This window comes from Equus asinus, chromosome 3, assembly GCF_041296235.1.
Source record: "Equus asinus isolate D_3611 breed Donkey chromosome 3, EquAss-T2T_v2, whole genome shotgun sequence".
NCBI classification, from domain to species: domain Eukaryota; kingdom Metazoa; phylum Chordata; class Mammalia; order Perissodactyla; family Equidae; genus Equus; species Equus asinus.
In genome coordinates this window covers 35,522,079-35,536,743 of record NC_091792.1, presented here as the reverse complement: position 1 = coordinate 35,536,743, position 14,665 = coordinate 35,522,079, and the positions used below count along the sequence as shown (strand labels likewise).

General features: G+C 40.0%; 1 long non-coding RNA gene across 1 annotated transcript in view; it reads left to right on the top strand.

The window, feature by feature from the left end:
* LOC123284518 (uncharacterized) overlaps positions 1 to 14,665 on the top strand; it is a 74,903-nt gene that overhangs the window by 14,543 nt on the left and 45,695 nt on the right. The window contains exons 2-3 of the long non-coding RNA XR_011501949.1: positions 3,124 to 3,221; positions 3,938 to 3,996. This is a non-coding gene — a long non-coding RNA (uncharacterized lncRNA). The remainder of the gene's footprint in view (positions 1 to 3,123; positions 3,222 to 3,937; positions 3,997 to 14,665) is intronic.

The following is a 14,665-nucleotide window of genomic DNA, read 5'->3' as shown; positions in this document are numbered from 1 at the left end:
CCTAGAGAAAATCCACCGGTAAAAGGAGTGCCACTATCTTTGGGAAGTGCGTTAGTGGTTGTCTTCCATAATCGTCGCTGCTACTGGGGAACAGTGCTGTTAATATGGGTTCCCTGCTTTCAATGAAGGGGGCAGGATCCAGACACAGTATAAGCCAAGTTGCAGTACTTAATGACCAGAGGAAAAGTGACTGCAGTTAGTATAAAAGGCAGCAGGCCAGACATAGAAATGCATGACTTCAGCATAGTGGCTGCCTAAGCTGGGAGTCCTTGGACTGCTAAGAACTGTAAAGGGTCTGAGATTTTTATCCTGTTTTCAAGCTAACAGCTTAGCCTGCCAGTTTCACAGATGCTGACAGAAGACATAAGACATCTGGGTCAGAGAAAAAGGACTCTTCTACTTACAGCACAGCAGGCGGTATAAGCTTCACGTTTCCCCTTGCCTCCCAAGGCCCATGGGGTGAGGTGGAGAGGCCCAAGTGTGTGCTGTGCAAGAAGTGGGTTTGCATCACAGCTGAGGGACTCCAAGCTTAGAAAACTCCATTCTTTTCTAATGACCTAGAAGGAAACCTGCCCAAACTTTGCCTTGGAGGGAGACATTGTCTTTATTATCCTGCTCAGGAAACGAATGTGCTCTTTCCCCTAGAGGGAAACACTATCTCTACCTTCTGTTTACCATACAAATATCCTTGAAATGGTAGTCTAGAACAAAAGGTGATAGAAAGCATTCAGAAATGCAGTGGGAAATTGTTCCCCAATAAAGATTAAACTAAATAACCAGACCTACTTGATTTGTATCACCAAAAAATTGTCCATTTGGTGAATAGAGGCCTGACTTGAGTCAACCTGACAGTGTTAATTGCTTTCCCTTCCCAAGACAGCTCTTAGACCCAGAGCCATTTTAATAAAAGCAAGACCACATACCCTTGAGGAAGGACGTTGAGATAATATTGAAGGTATGTTCCATGAATCTTGCCTCAGGTTTATCAAGGAAAACATGCCAAGGTGAAGAGAAACAGCCACACCTTTTGTTATTATCAAACAGTTGTTTTGAATGAATACTAATTGCCAAATAGTTCTAAATAATGATTACTGGTCATGTGATTCAACCAAGGTTACACATGGTCAATCAAACTGGGTGATTTGAGGAGAGTTTTATAGAAGGACTGTTTATAAATATAAATGTTTGGGCAAGGAGTACAGAAACCACATGGGATGATACAGTAATAGAGCAAAGAGGAGGAAGTAGTTATTAGAACGTGAAGATAGAGAGGCTGTGTGGAATGGACCATCTAAAAAAGAGCTATGACCTTCCATGGATGGATGACTTCATCAATGGGAGTGGAAATAATTAATGTTTGGCCTCACTCTCCTACCTTCCTCTGATCTCCCATTCATGCCCCCTGTTTGCCAAACCCAAGAGGAAGCCAGAGGACAAGGGGGCCTGTTGATGTAGTCTAAACAGATCAGCCTTCCAGGACACAGAGCATGGCAGTGAAGGGCAGAGGATGGATTGGGGGTGACAAACAGAAGAAATCCAACCCAAGAAATCCAACTAATGAAACAGAAAGTATTAAAAATAGTACTTCGGCTTAAAATATTCTGACTCCTTGATGCTTCGATTACTGGCTAACTTTTTTTATGAAGAGAGGGAATGAGCTGGAAATTAGATGTTTGCCACATAAATCTGCCTAAATTTATATGGTAAACACTACTGTTTATTTTTATTCCCTCCCTATACAAATATTAATGATTTACATTTACTTGCTAGTGTCTTTCTGAAATTGGCTGGTACTTCACGATCATCACCACTGTTTTACCCACAGAAAATATGATCCATTATGACTTTTGATTATACCCTCATTTTTTTTTGCCCTCATTTTTATGTGACCACTGAACTGGCCGGATGCAAATTTGACCTGATTATTTCAGCCTTCTTCATGTTTGATTCTCATCACTATGGGTTGAATGAACTGTGTGGCCATCTACACTGATTATGAAGGGGCTTGCAATGATAGGATCAGTGGCACCCTAGCCTGGTCATCCTGCACAGAAACATTCTTCTCCAGAATCAGTTAAAAAAATCACCAGAAGGGAAGATGCCAACCATTTCAAATTCTTTTCCATTTGAATTTTCAGCTAGACTGTCACCAACGTTTTTTAAAGCTAAAACAGTAGGACAAGTGTCCTGAAATAAGTGCCCTGCATCTTTGGAAAGAGCAAATGGGTGACAATATCCAGATCTGAAATTTACAGCGTCATTGAACTGACCGTACTAGTTATCCTCAGGGAGCCCCAAACCACACGACATATATTTTCTGAAAAAGGTGAAGCAAGGCAGAGTGAGAGCAAATTTTGAAACTGAGGACTAGTAAAGTTTTACACAAAAATATAAAATACAAAATGAAGCTTGGTGGTCCAGTTTTCTTTCCAGTTATAGTTAATCCTTTGAATTTCTAGTAATGCGATAGTACCGTATATTGCATTAGCTATATACCATTATCATCTTCACTCACGGCCTTAAAGAATTTTGACTTTAAGAGGGGACTGTAGTTTCTCAATCAGATTATTTTAAATTTTGGAGAGAGTGTGTGTGTGTATACAGTTATGAATTCTTAGATCTTGCAGGGTTTAATTTTTGTTTTCCCCAAAGATGGTTTATAAAGCCAGACACTGTGTTATTGTGGACGCCTATTGCTATGAACTCATATCACTATTTATAATACTTATATGATTTATTTATTGTGGAGGCCACAAAATCCAGTTTACTGCTGATTTAAATAAAAAAATTTCTTTAGGGGCCAGCCCCATGGCTGAGTGGTTAAGATCGTGCACTCCGCTGCCGTGGCCCAGGGTTTTGCTGGTTCGGATCCTGGGCACGGACATGGCACCACTCATCAAGCCATGCTGAGGCGGCATCCCACATGCCACAACTAGAAGGACCCACAACTAAGAATTTACAATTATGTACTGAGGCTCTTGGGGAGAAAAAGGAAAAATAAAATTTAAAAAAATATTATTTAGTCTTAACTGGCAATTCTTTCTTCATGAAAGGGTTAGGAATCTTACAACTTATCTTTTAGCTCTATTTTCATCACTTTTTTCTTTTACTTTTACTCAACAGGAACCCACCACTTGTGCTCTTCAAGCTTTTCCATCGCAGGATCCCTAATGGTGAAGAGTGAACGTGTGTTTCCTTGGGATCTGATGTAGTACCTGAAGGTACAAGTTTGAGATGCACTAGGCATGCAGATTTCCTGGATGTCTTTCAGTCATCCAACAAATATTTACTAAGTACCTATTATTAATCAGCACTCTACTAAGCACTTGAGTTGCTATGGGGAACTCAATATCCTGATTTCTGCCTGAGCATCTTTATCTGTGGCAGCCCCTTGTCTAGAATACCCAACCTCTTTTCTTCCCAACTATTCAAGTCCCATCTGTGGATTTATCTTGCCATCCCACCTCACTCTGAGTTCCTATCGTTCTGAGAAGACTTAGACTATTTCTCTCCCTGGATAAGCACAGCTGCCCCGTCTCGGGCACCTAGCAACAAGTTGGCTGAGCAAGAAGGGATATGAGTTTCAAGGCCTTGGGCTGAAACCAGTGCTGATATAAATTAACATCCCAGAAAAGGATGATTCAGCTAGACTGAATCTCTTAAATCAGTTGAGTGATTCCTGCCCCTCTCAATGTTTCCATAAATATGCAAGGTGGCAGGGGATCCATGTCCTTCTCCGGGAGCACAACCATGGTGTGGCCAGCTGTGCTCCTCCCTAGCACTTGGATGGTGAGAACCCAGGGTACTGCCTGCATCCTGTTGGCCTTGTGCCATTTCTTTGAGCCCTCTCTTTGTGATACAAAGTCCTCAACAAGGGCTGTTTGGGCATTTATTTTTACAAAGACTTATTACATAAATGTTTTCTGTGTCATTGTAGACGGTGACTGGACTATCTTTTACTTCATTTACAAAAGGATCTAGCACAGTGCTTAACAGGTAAGAGACACACAACAAATGCCTGGTGGATGGAAGAGCGAAGAGCACACATTTGACTTGTACTATTCTGATAGTGGAATAATCTCCCTCATACCTCTATCCAGCCTGTATACCGCATGCATTAAGTATGATGCCTAACTCAAAAAATATTGAATGAATGAGTGAATGAATGAATGCTTGAAGGAATAAATGTTATATAAAGTCTAGGCTTTCAACTTCTATCTCCCCATGATGCCTTTTCTGACTGTTCCAGGCCTCAGTGATTACTCTCTATTCTGTATCATTCATTTAGTGGTTAGAATAGACTGCCATAAATGGTTGGTTATATTCTATGTTTGCATTCTATCTACTAAACCAAATTTTAAAAGTCTAGGACTGTGTTGTACACACTCACTTCTATCTGTTGTGCCTGGCACAGTGCTTTATAGTAGCATGCTCAATATATATTAGTTGCTGTTATAATGAAATCCTGGGAGGAAAAGAAACAATGAACTTCCAAGCTGTTGTTCCATTTTGCTTTGACTTTTCTTTCTGGTAGAAGGTTCTTGAGTCTCAAGTAGCGTCAATAGCAATTTACATGATTATGTGAAGTGTGGGTTTTGTTTTGATTATGTTAAACTACAGTGAACACATTTTTCTCTTGCTACAAGTAGGAAATTAAAAGTAGCTTTTATTGTATTTATTGCAGTGGATGGTCAAGGATGCAGGGGCAGTGTAGAAGGGGGAAAGAGCTCTGTACCAGGAGTCAGAGCTGTTCTTCAGATGTATAGATTGGTCATCATTTTGTGTCTCCACTACCTGTGAAATGAGAAAGGAGGTAGTACACTATGGCATAGAGGTTTTTAAGAACTTTTAAAAAAAATTGTGAGTTTTGTTGAAATGCAGTATTGAGAGAGAGCCCACCACATAATGACAATTGAATAAAGCCCCTGGGGCCCTTGAAACACTGGAAACCACTGTTGTAGTACAAAGAGCACTCTTTGGATTCAGACCAATCTTACTACTTATGAGCTCTGAGACTTTCGGTAAGATATAAACTCTCTGAGCCTCACTTTCCTTACCTGTGAAATGGGAACAAGAATGGTAACCATCTCAGAGGGTTAGCATAAACATTAAATGAGATAATATATGCAAAGCTCTTAGCATCAAGCCTGTTACACTGTAAGCACTTCGCCATGTCAACTATGAGCTGCTTTGCTCAAAACTCTCTACTTTCTTTTGAAATCTGCTCCTTCCCCATCCACATGGTATAGCAGGAACAGTCATGTTACAACATCACTCAGCCAATGAGTCCTTTCTCAGAATTTCTGGGACTAGGCACCAAGAGACAGAGCGGAGAGAGTCTCTCCAGTTAAAATGTCTGAAGAAGCTGTAAGAAATAAGGCTTGGGAGTTGTCAGCAGTTAGCACAGCTTTCCTGCAGTGGAATAGGTCAGTCCTTGGGGAAAGCTCCTTGGATAAAGGAAAAGGTAAGTGTAAAACAGCAAGACAGACAAGACACCGAAAGAGCCCTGGTGGTGCTTGAGTTCCTGTTTCTGACTATGCCCAAGAACGAGTTTCATTCCTGTCCTCAGTTCTGTGAACAACTGCAGGATCCTTATAATAAATTCCTCTTTTTCTTAGCTGGTGTGTCGGATTACACAATGGCAGCTTCTTTAAGCTAGGAGTTATGTTTCCCAGAATTTGCTTCCGTGCATGGTTCTGGGTTGGCCAAGGGGAAATCTGGAAGATTGGGGCGAGGCAAAGACTATTATTCTGAAAGGGCATCGTGGTCAGACACAGTTGGCTATGGATCCGCCTTATTCTTGCTCTCCTCCACACTGTCCGGCTCATCTTTCTGACTGCTGGCCCCACTGGAACAAAGCAGGCTCAGCTTCCTCCTCCTCCCTAACCAGAAGCTTGACTGCAGACCCACAGAGGTGGTAGCTGCACAGAGGGAGTGTCTTCCTGTAGATCTTTACCTGAGCTCCCCCTTCACAATCCCACTGAAGCCTCTGGGTATAGTTCCTCTCAGGTTTCCCTGCAGGCCCCGACTTACCTACTTATGCCGGTGCTTTTGGAGGACTAGTTAGCGACTCTTTCTCAAACCTTCTGACCTTCACTTCCTCAGCTGCTCCCACATCTGTGTGAGGTCTAATTCCTGTAATAAATCTCCTCTTCCCATAATGCTTTAGTGGCTCTGCTTCTGTGACTGAAGCCGGACTGCTACAGCCAGGTTGTGTTTCTTTGACTTGAATAAAGACTGAAACGGTATCAATTATTTTTTTGAAATCTTTTGCATTCCTTAAACAAGACACAAAATAAAGGGAAATATCAAGGCAATGTTTTTGGAAAAAAATATTTTTGGTGCAGAAAAACTGTAGATTTTCTCACATCATTCTTTTTCATATATAAAGAACAGGTTGATGAGTGATTTAATGAAAAATGCCTAATATGTCCTGAATCTCTTAAGCCAAACTGAGGAGAATAGGTGTGACTTTTGCCTCTCAGACCAGTAGGGAATAGCACTCTGAAGGAGGTACATTAGGAGGACACCAGGGCCTGGGGCAAAGAGGATGCACCTTGAACCTAGAGATGGTGACAATGACGGCTCCTTCATCACTATGGGTTCAACCAGAGAAGCAGGAACACTGGAACACACACACACACACACACACACACACCCCCTTTGTTACAGAGACTGGACTCTGTAAGGCTATTGTAAGTCTTTGTGTCTGAAGCTGGAGCTTAAAGTCTAATTTACTTAAATCTTGGATACCTTCCTCTGCAATATACCAGGAAGCTCTTCAGGCTAAAAAGTGGGAGACTAACCTCCTTAAGCACAGTCGGAAGGGCTGCTTCTCTTGGCAAAGAGGCTCCATAGAATATAGGTGTTCCAGGTCCCCAGATCCATTGGAATCTGCCTGTATGTCTCCATTTCAATTTTCTAAGGTCTTAGTGGTTTCAGGCATGTCAAGATATCCCTTCCAAGGTAAAGAACAAGTTGTTGCATCTGGCCTGTATCACTTTTCTATTGCTGGGGAACAAATTACCACAAACTTGGTGGTTCACGACAGATGAAATTGATTACTTCACAATTTTGGTAGGTCAGATGGCTGGATTTTCTGCTCAGATAGCCACTGCGCTGAAATCAAAGGGGTTGGCTAGGGCCACAGTTGTCATCTGGGCTTGGCCATTTGCTACCCTCCTCTTTTTGGAAGCCTTTTTGGAGATTCTTCATAAGTCCACACATGGGAGGGTGTGCTGCTAGAGCAAACTTTTAAACATTCTTTAAAGTAAATGCAAATAAACTGGGTGTGGGAGGCAGAGAAAAGGGAGCAGTAACACACCTAGGGGGGCCAAGGAAGGAAAAGCTTCAATAAAATGATTTTTAAGATTGTGTGGACTGTTGGCACAGGCAGGACACATTTTAATAAAAAGTTGGTAAAATTAGCTACATAAAAAACTTTTTTTGGGGTAGCAAGTAATTGAAGTCTAATTCTATTTCCTTAAAGAAGAAAAAAAAGAGGGGCTGGCCTGGTGGCGCAGCGGTTAAGTGAGCACGTTCTGCTTCGGCAGCCCGGGGTTTGCTGGTTCGGATCCCAGGTGGGGACATGGCACTGCTTGGCAGGCCATGCTGTGGTAGGCGTCCCACATATAAAGTAGAGGAAGATGGGCATGGATGTTAGCTCAGGGACAGCCTTCCTCAGCAAAAAGAGGAGGATTGGCAGCAGTTAGCTCAGGGCTAATCTTCCTCAAAACAAAACAAAACAAAACAAAACAAAACAAATCAAATAAAAAAAAAAAGAGAGAATGTTTTGATGATGTAATTGGAAAGTTCAGAAGTTTAGCTAACTTCAAATGTGGCTGGACCCAGGGGTTCAAATGATTTTTCTAGGGCTCTGTTTCTCTCATCTTAGCCAGGCTCTTTCCTAGCCCTCATCGCATCCTTTGATCTTTAACTTTAATTTATAACCCCTAACTCCTACTATGGACCCTAATTGTAGCAGAAAGAAGTGTTTCCTGTTATTCTCAAGAACGATTTCACTGATAACGATTGGCTTGGCTGAAGCCACATGCTTACTCCTGAATCGCTGTGCTTGAAGGGGGTACAGGGTGTTCTAACTGACCAGGTCTGGAATATGTGCCCATTTTTGCAGTTGGGCTAGGGGTAGGGGAAGTTGGATGGAGTGGAATGGGACAGGATCAGACCCACCTGTACTGCATGGAACGAGATCTCCGAAGGAAACCATGAATGCTGTTACCAGGTGAAGGGAGAGGGGATGTTCGGCAGGCAGAAACAATTGATGTCTCCTATAGTTATGGATCCGGTCTTAGGTGCTAGGCAAGGTCATGGGGTGGGATAGGACGGATGGAGAAGAGAGAGTGCCTCACCTACAGGTTTGAATTACTTTTGTCTAGCAAGTGGGAACATATCCACAACTCCAGATCATTCAGAAAATCCTACTGTATAATTTTTACAGAAATGAAAAATACCCTGAGAGAGTTACTTTCCTCTTCTTCATGTATCTAACTTCCCAACTTCTTGTTCACGGTACCTTTTCCCCGTTACCCTGGTACAATAAAGGAGCTTTCTTTATTCTTCCTTCTCCCTGACCTCTTAGTGACACGGACTTGACAACTCCCTTGTAATGTCATCTATGCTTTCCTGTTCATTATTCTCTGTTAGGTCTTTAGTACCATAAGCATGAACTGTCAGGTGTCTACTAACCAGTCTCTGCTTTAAGCCAGCCTGCATGCCACTGCCAGATGAATCTCATAAAACCTTGTTTTGGTTGTGCCAATTTTCTTCTTTTAACAACTTTCGTTTGCTCAACGTAAGTATTCAGATAAACTCTCTATTTCTTATCTGGCATTCCAAGACCTCTGCAATATGGCCTTGTTCCCTGTATCCAGCCTCAGGCCATCTGTCTGTTTACAGTCACAGTACACATGCCCAGCCCTGCGTCTACACTCTGCGCCTCCACCCTCTCACCCAGAACTCTCCCCTTGCCCTTCTTTTCACAGTTGAATCTGCCACATCCATTAAGACTCAGCCCAAGCCCAAGCTCCCATGTGAAGACTTCCCTAATCTTCCCAGTTCACCCTTATTTCTCTTTGGACTTCCACAGGACTTCTCTGAACTGCCTGTTACACACTTCCACCCACTCTCTTGTGTTGTTAGTTATCTTTTCACATATAAATGTTATATGTTCTCAACTCGCTTTTAAGCACCATGAGGGAAAGACATTTGCCATAGCTGTGTGGCTTCAGAAAACCTCTCTGAGCATCAGTTTCCCCATTTGCAATTTGAACAATAGCTACCATGCAGAGTGGATGAAAGGATGAGCCAAGACACGTGTAAAGTGACTCTCCCAGTGCCTGGAACATGACAGGAATGCAATGATTGATAGCTAGAGGCAATGCTGAGTAAGGGAAAGAAGGTCTGTCACTATCCATCCATCTCCATGCCCTTTGGCGTCTGGTTGCTCCATAAACCTCTCTTCTGAAAATGAGGATTCAAATCAATAAGCATTTATTTTAGGGTGAGTTCCCTCAGAAACAGATCCTGAGACGAAGATGTGAATGTGAAGGTGGGAGGTGACTCTAGGGAGAGCAGAAGGGGAGAGGGAAGGTGAGACAGGGAAGGGGAGGAAGCCAGTGCTGGGGGCATTAATGGGCAGTTTGCCACTGCGGACAGCTGGGCCTCCAACCCACTAGGACCTTCCGGGAGACTTTGTAGAATATGCTCAGAATTGCCTCCCTAGAAAGAAAGGAAGCTAGTGCCTTTCCCCACCAAGCTTCACCCATCACTGATTGCTGCCTTCTCACAGGGGCGTTAACTTCCCTACCCTCTGGCTTGTTCCTACCTGTGGTTGAACAAGTTCCTGCAGTGGAGAGACAGTCCTCAGGCAGAGAAATCCAGGGTAGGGTTGCCAGATTTAGCAAAAAAAAAACAAAAAACAAAAAACAAAAACAAAAAATACAGGATGCCCAGTTAAACTTGAATTTCAGATAAACAAGAAATAATGTTTTAGTGTGTGTTATGGACTGACTTGTGTCTCCCTCGAATTCATTTGTTGAAGTCCTAACCCTCAGTACCTCAGAATGTGACAGGATTTGGAGACTTTAAATAGGCAATTAAGGTCAGACGAGACCATGAGGTGGGCCCTAATCCCATATGACTTGCGTCCTTATAAGAAGAAGAGATGAGGACAGCGCTAGGTACAGAGGGAAGACCATGCAGGGACACAGCGAGGAGATGGCCATCTACAAGCCAGAGAGAGAGGCTTCAGAAGAGACCAACCCTACCGACACCTCGATCTTGGACTTTGAGCCTCGAGATTGTGATAAAATAAATTTCTGTTGTTTAAGGCCCCCAGTCTGTGGTACTTTGTTATGGCAGCCGTATCAAACGAGTGCAGTATATTTTAGTTACAATATTATGCGAGACATACTAAAAAAATTATGTGTTTATCTGAAATTCAAATTTATTTGGGTGTTCTGTATTTCACCTGGCAGCCCTAATTTGAGGGCTTGTTTAAAGGATAAGGATAAGAACTGAGCACGGTGTCTGCATTTATTGGATACCTACCATTTGTCTGAAGTGGGATTTATTATGGGAATGAAAAAATTAATGAATTATTCTCCAGATCCTTCTTTGCTTACCTCTTGTTGTTGAAAATAGGCTTGAATGAAGGATATGTGTAGAAGTGCTTTGAAAATTATAAAGTGCTACACAAATGATATAAAATTATGCATTTTTTAACCTGTTTCCTAAAATGTCCAGAATAGTGTCTGGTACATAATAGCTGCTGAACAAATATTTGCTAAATTAAATGAAATTATTACAAGCAACCAATAAATATTTGTTGAGCAATGTCATAAGACTCAGGCAAGGCTGTCTTAATACCTTCCTAGGTCCCAGACATACTTATTTTTGGAGCCTTGCCTCACATCAGACCATTCATATTAAAGTGAATATCTCACATATTAATCAAGGGGACTATATAAAAAAATATATACTTTCCAAGAGGAATGTGTAACCAAGGAGAATGTATATACTTGTTGTATATATTTTTTGAACAAAAGAATTTTTTTATAATTTAGTTTTTGAAAAGATTTGTCTATGAGTAACTCATTTAAGATTAGCCTTGATTTCTTAACAGGGTGAGGGGTCCATGAACTTAGATGAAAAGAAATTTTTATTTTCATTAACTTCAAATTGAAATTTCACTTTTTCTTTAATTATGAACATAAGCCACATATCACATTAATATTAACAATATCTCTCTTACCAACAGAAGTGACTGATATTGTGATATCACATTACAGGGGTTACAGATATCTCAAAATGTCATTTATACTCACTGCTACTCTAAAAATATAGTAGTTATTAAATCTGCTGCTAGATTTAATTACTTAATGAATAAATGAGCACATATATTACAAATTAGTTTTTTAAAAAGTATTTTGAAAATTTTATTTTAAAATAGTTAGTTTCTCATGTAATATTCTAAAAGATGATTTTGGAAAGAGTTCCAGAAGCTTCATTAGACTTCCAAAGGGATGTATGGCAAAAAAATCATAAAGATCCCCTGCTAGTGCCTAGTGGATCAAACAGCCCAGGTATGTGAGGCTCAGGTGACTCTGGCCTGGTATTGCTTCTTTGTTCTTTTTTGGAAAATAGAAGGCACTTAGCCGGCTCAGAAGAGTATAATTGCATGCAGATGCAAGAGAAAAGCCAAAGTATGTCTAAACTTTACCGAAAAATTACTAGATGTAGAGTCAAAAGACCTTGGATTTAGTCTAGGCTTGTCCTTACTATCCTTGCAATAGGTGCATTTGTTCACTGAGCCAACGATTATTTATTGAGGACCAACCAAGCCCTAGATCCTGAGCATGGGCTTTGGAGAAGGGTTCAGTCCCTTCTGCCACTCACCAGCTCAGTGACCTTGAATAAACTATTTCATATCCCTAAGCCTCAGTTTTCTAATCTGTAAAATGGAGACAGTGATCCTTAATTTGACAGGGTTGTTGAAAGGATTAGGCAAGAGAATGGGTGTAAAGTAAAAGATGTAAACATATAAAAGATCAGATACTATGAATCACCATTTTGTCCATAAAGTCCTGTGTCAATGGTGTTGCTAGCTGTGAAAAGAAAAGCATATAAAACTGCCTTGTCTTTTAGGGGAAAAAACATCAAAAATAGGTTTCATTTTTAAGATGGAAATGAACTTAATTAAGTTCTTGTTAGCTAAATTTGATTGCTGGGGAAAAGTCTTTTGACAAATGGATTTTTTTTTTGTCTTTTGATGATGCTTATTGTACCCACGGCACAGAGGGGAAAAGAATCCTTGCAGGGCTGATAAATTTTTTAGTTTACTTCATTACTTATTTAAGATATTTTTGCCCCTGAAATGCTTTTGAGACATTGCTCAGATAATTGGAAATGTGATAAAAAAGAGGATTACTATGAAAATATATGAATGTTACAAATTGTATCAGTTTATGTCAATGACTCATGAGGTACCTTACTAAATGATTCTGAAAAGGTATATTATATTAAAAACTATAAAAATCTCTGCTCGCAATTATGATTTAAGAGAACCACTCTACTGTTATTTTTCCTGATAGTTTATTTTTATTTTCTAAAAGCCTAAACACAAGGCGTTCTTTTATTTCGCTTTGTAATTTTGGCCATTCACACGCAGAAACCAAGGTAATAACAGTAATTACCACCAGGTCGCGCTGCAGTTCCACAATGGGGACAAACTGGCTGGGGGCTGTGAAGAATTCTCAAAGGTCTTAGTTAACCATATTTCTGTTTTTTGAAGTAAAGAAGAGTGGAGACAAATATTTAAGAGGAAAAAGAAAAGATTTTGCTGAAAATCAAGAATTCACTATAATTTAAAAATTGGTATTCAGCAAAAAAGATGTTCTCTGAGATCATTGTAGTTCCTTTTAGAAAATTGCATTCAACTCAGTCCTGTTAGTTAAAACTATTCTCCTGATGGAAAAAAAAATTTTTTAAACTCCGTTGAAAGTTTTGATTCTTATGTTCTCTAGTTGTTGATCGACAAGACTATTTTTTAAAATACCAAGATGAGGTATATTTTATTTAAAATTATAGTAGTGTCTTTGATGTAAATCAGGCTTTAGAAAAATATACGAACACTTCAACTTGAAAACCACTTTTTCTTTTGGCAAAGCCCTTTTCTCTCTTTTCTGCTCTTGTTTTTCCCAAATGTCAATATTTATGAGTCAGGGGTTGTGGGAAATGTTACCTAGAGCTACAAGGGGCCAGAATTTGCCCTCTTACATCCGTGGGGAGTTGAGAATGAGTGCCAGAGGGCAAGGTTTGCCTGGAAGGACCCAATCCCTTCTTTCTTTGCACCCTGTGGTCTATGCCCTTTGAAGTGAAAGAAAATTCTATACTCAGCTCTGCTTCATAAGATCAACTCAAGATGAGCATTGCACACAAGTTTTCTGTGTATCCTTTTGGCATAAAAACAAATGCAGACTACAGAAAACAAAAAAAGCCAGAATTAGGCAAGTCATGTTGAAATTTTGAGAACTCCTCATATGACATATTCACAAGTCTAAATTTCTGGATAACACCATTTTTTTGCCATAACACTGTCAAAACATCAAGTCACTTCAGGTTTAACCCCTTTTAGGATTTGGGTGGTGTTAGTTCTGACAATGGTAAAGACAGAAGGCAATGAGAATGAAACCCTCACAGAAATAAGGTAAGAATCTCACAAAATATCAGTAAATTATGAGCTTATATTTATTTTCAAAATGAATTGTCATCCATCAAGATGATGAAAAAAATTCATTATTTAATCCTGGTGCCTTATTTTAGTTTATTTCCTTTCAAGTTGTCAGTCCTCAGAGGCTGAACAAGAAAATAAAAGCTAAAAATGAATAAGCTTTTACTAGGTAGAATAAACTGGGAGATAAGCTGGAAAATTTGGGCCATTAACAAATGAAAAAGAAAATCAGAAACACTCTTAAAAACAAAAAAGTCACCAGTAAAATATGTCTCTAAGGTCAAGTAGAATGCCCTGACATTGATTCTCAATTTCCTCTTGCGTTTTAGTTGAAGGATCTCTTCTGTATTCTTTTCCTAATTTAAATCTTTAACCTCTTACCCCACTAGATGGTCAAGTCTCCTAGTGCCTTTTAACAAAGGATCATGATTTTTTTCCCTTTATTTTATTCACTTCAACAGTTCTTTATATAGCTTGCTTTATTTTTATATGTCCCTCCCAAACACTTAACTGGTTCAAGCACTTAACTGGTTTCCAAAGGCTCCTGAATAAATAACAAGATAAAAATTCATAGAACATTTTATTTTCCCAGATTGGAAGATAATTGCACTGTTTCATTTGGGAAAAAAGTATGACAAAAAAAGTTATTAAGATTAATGAAAGAGAATGATGCGGGGGAATGATAACATCAGTTTTTTTGGTGAAAAAAAGGTTCTCTAAGGGAAGATAATTCCACTTCATTTTCCAAACATGTGGGTATGGTCTTTGGCTTTTTTCTCCACACATGGTCAGGTAATTCTGAGTTCATTTCTCCCACTCACCAGGAGTCTGCAGTTTAAATTTCCCATGCCTCGGTGTCTTCCTCTATAAATGGGGATAAAAATATTTAGCTCAGAGATGCTGAGTGGATTAAAT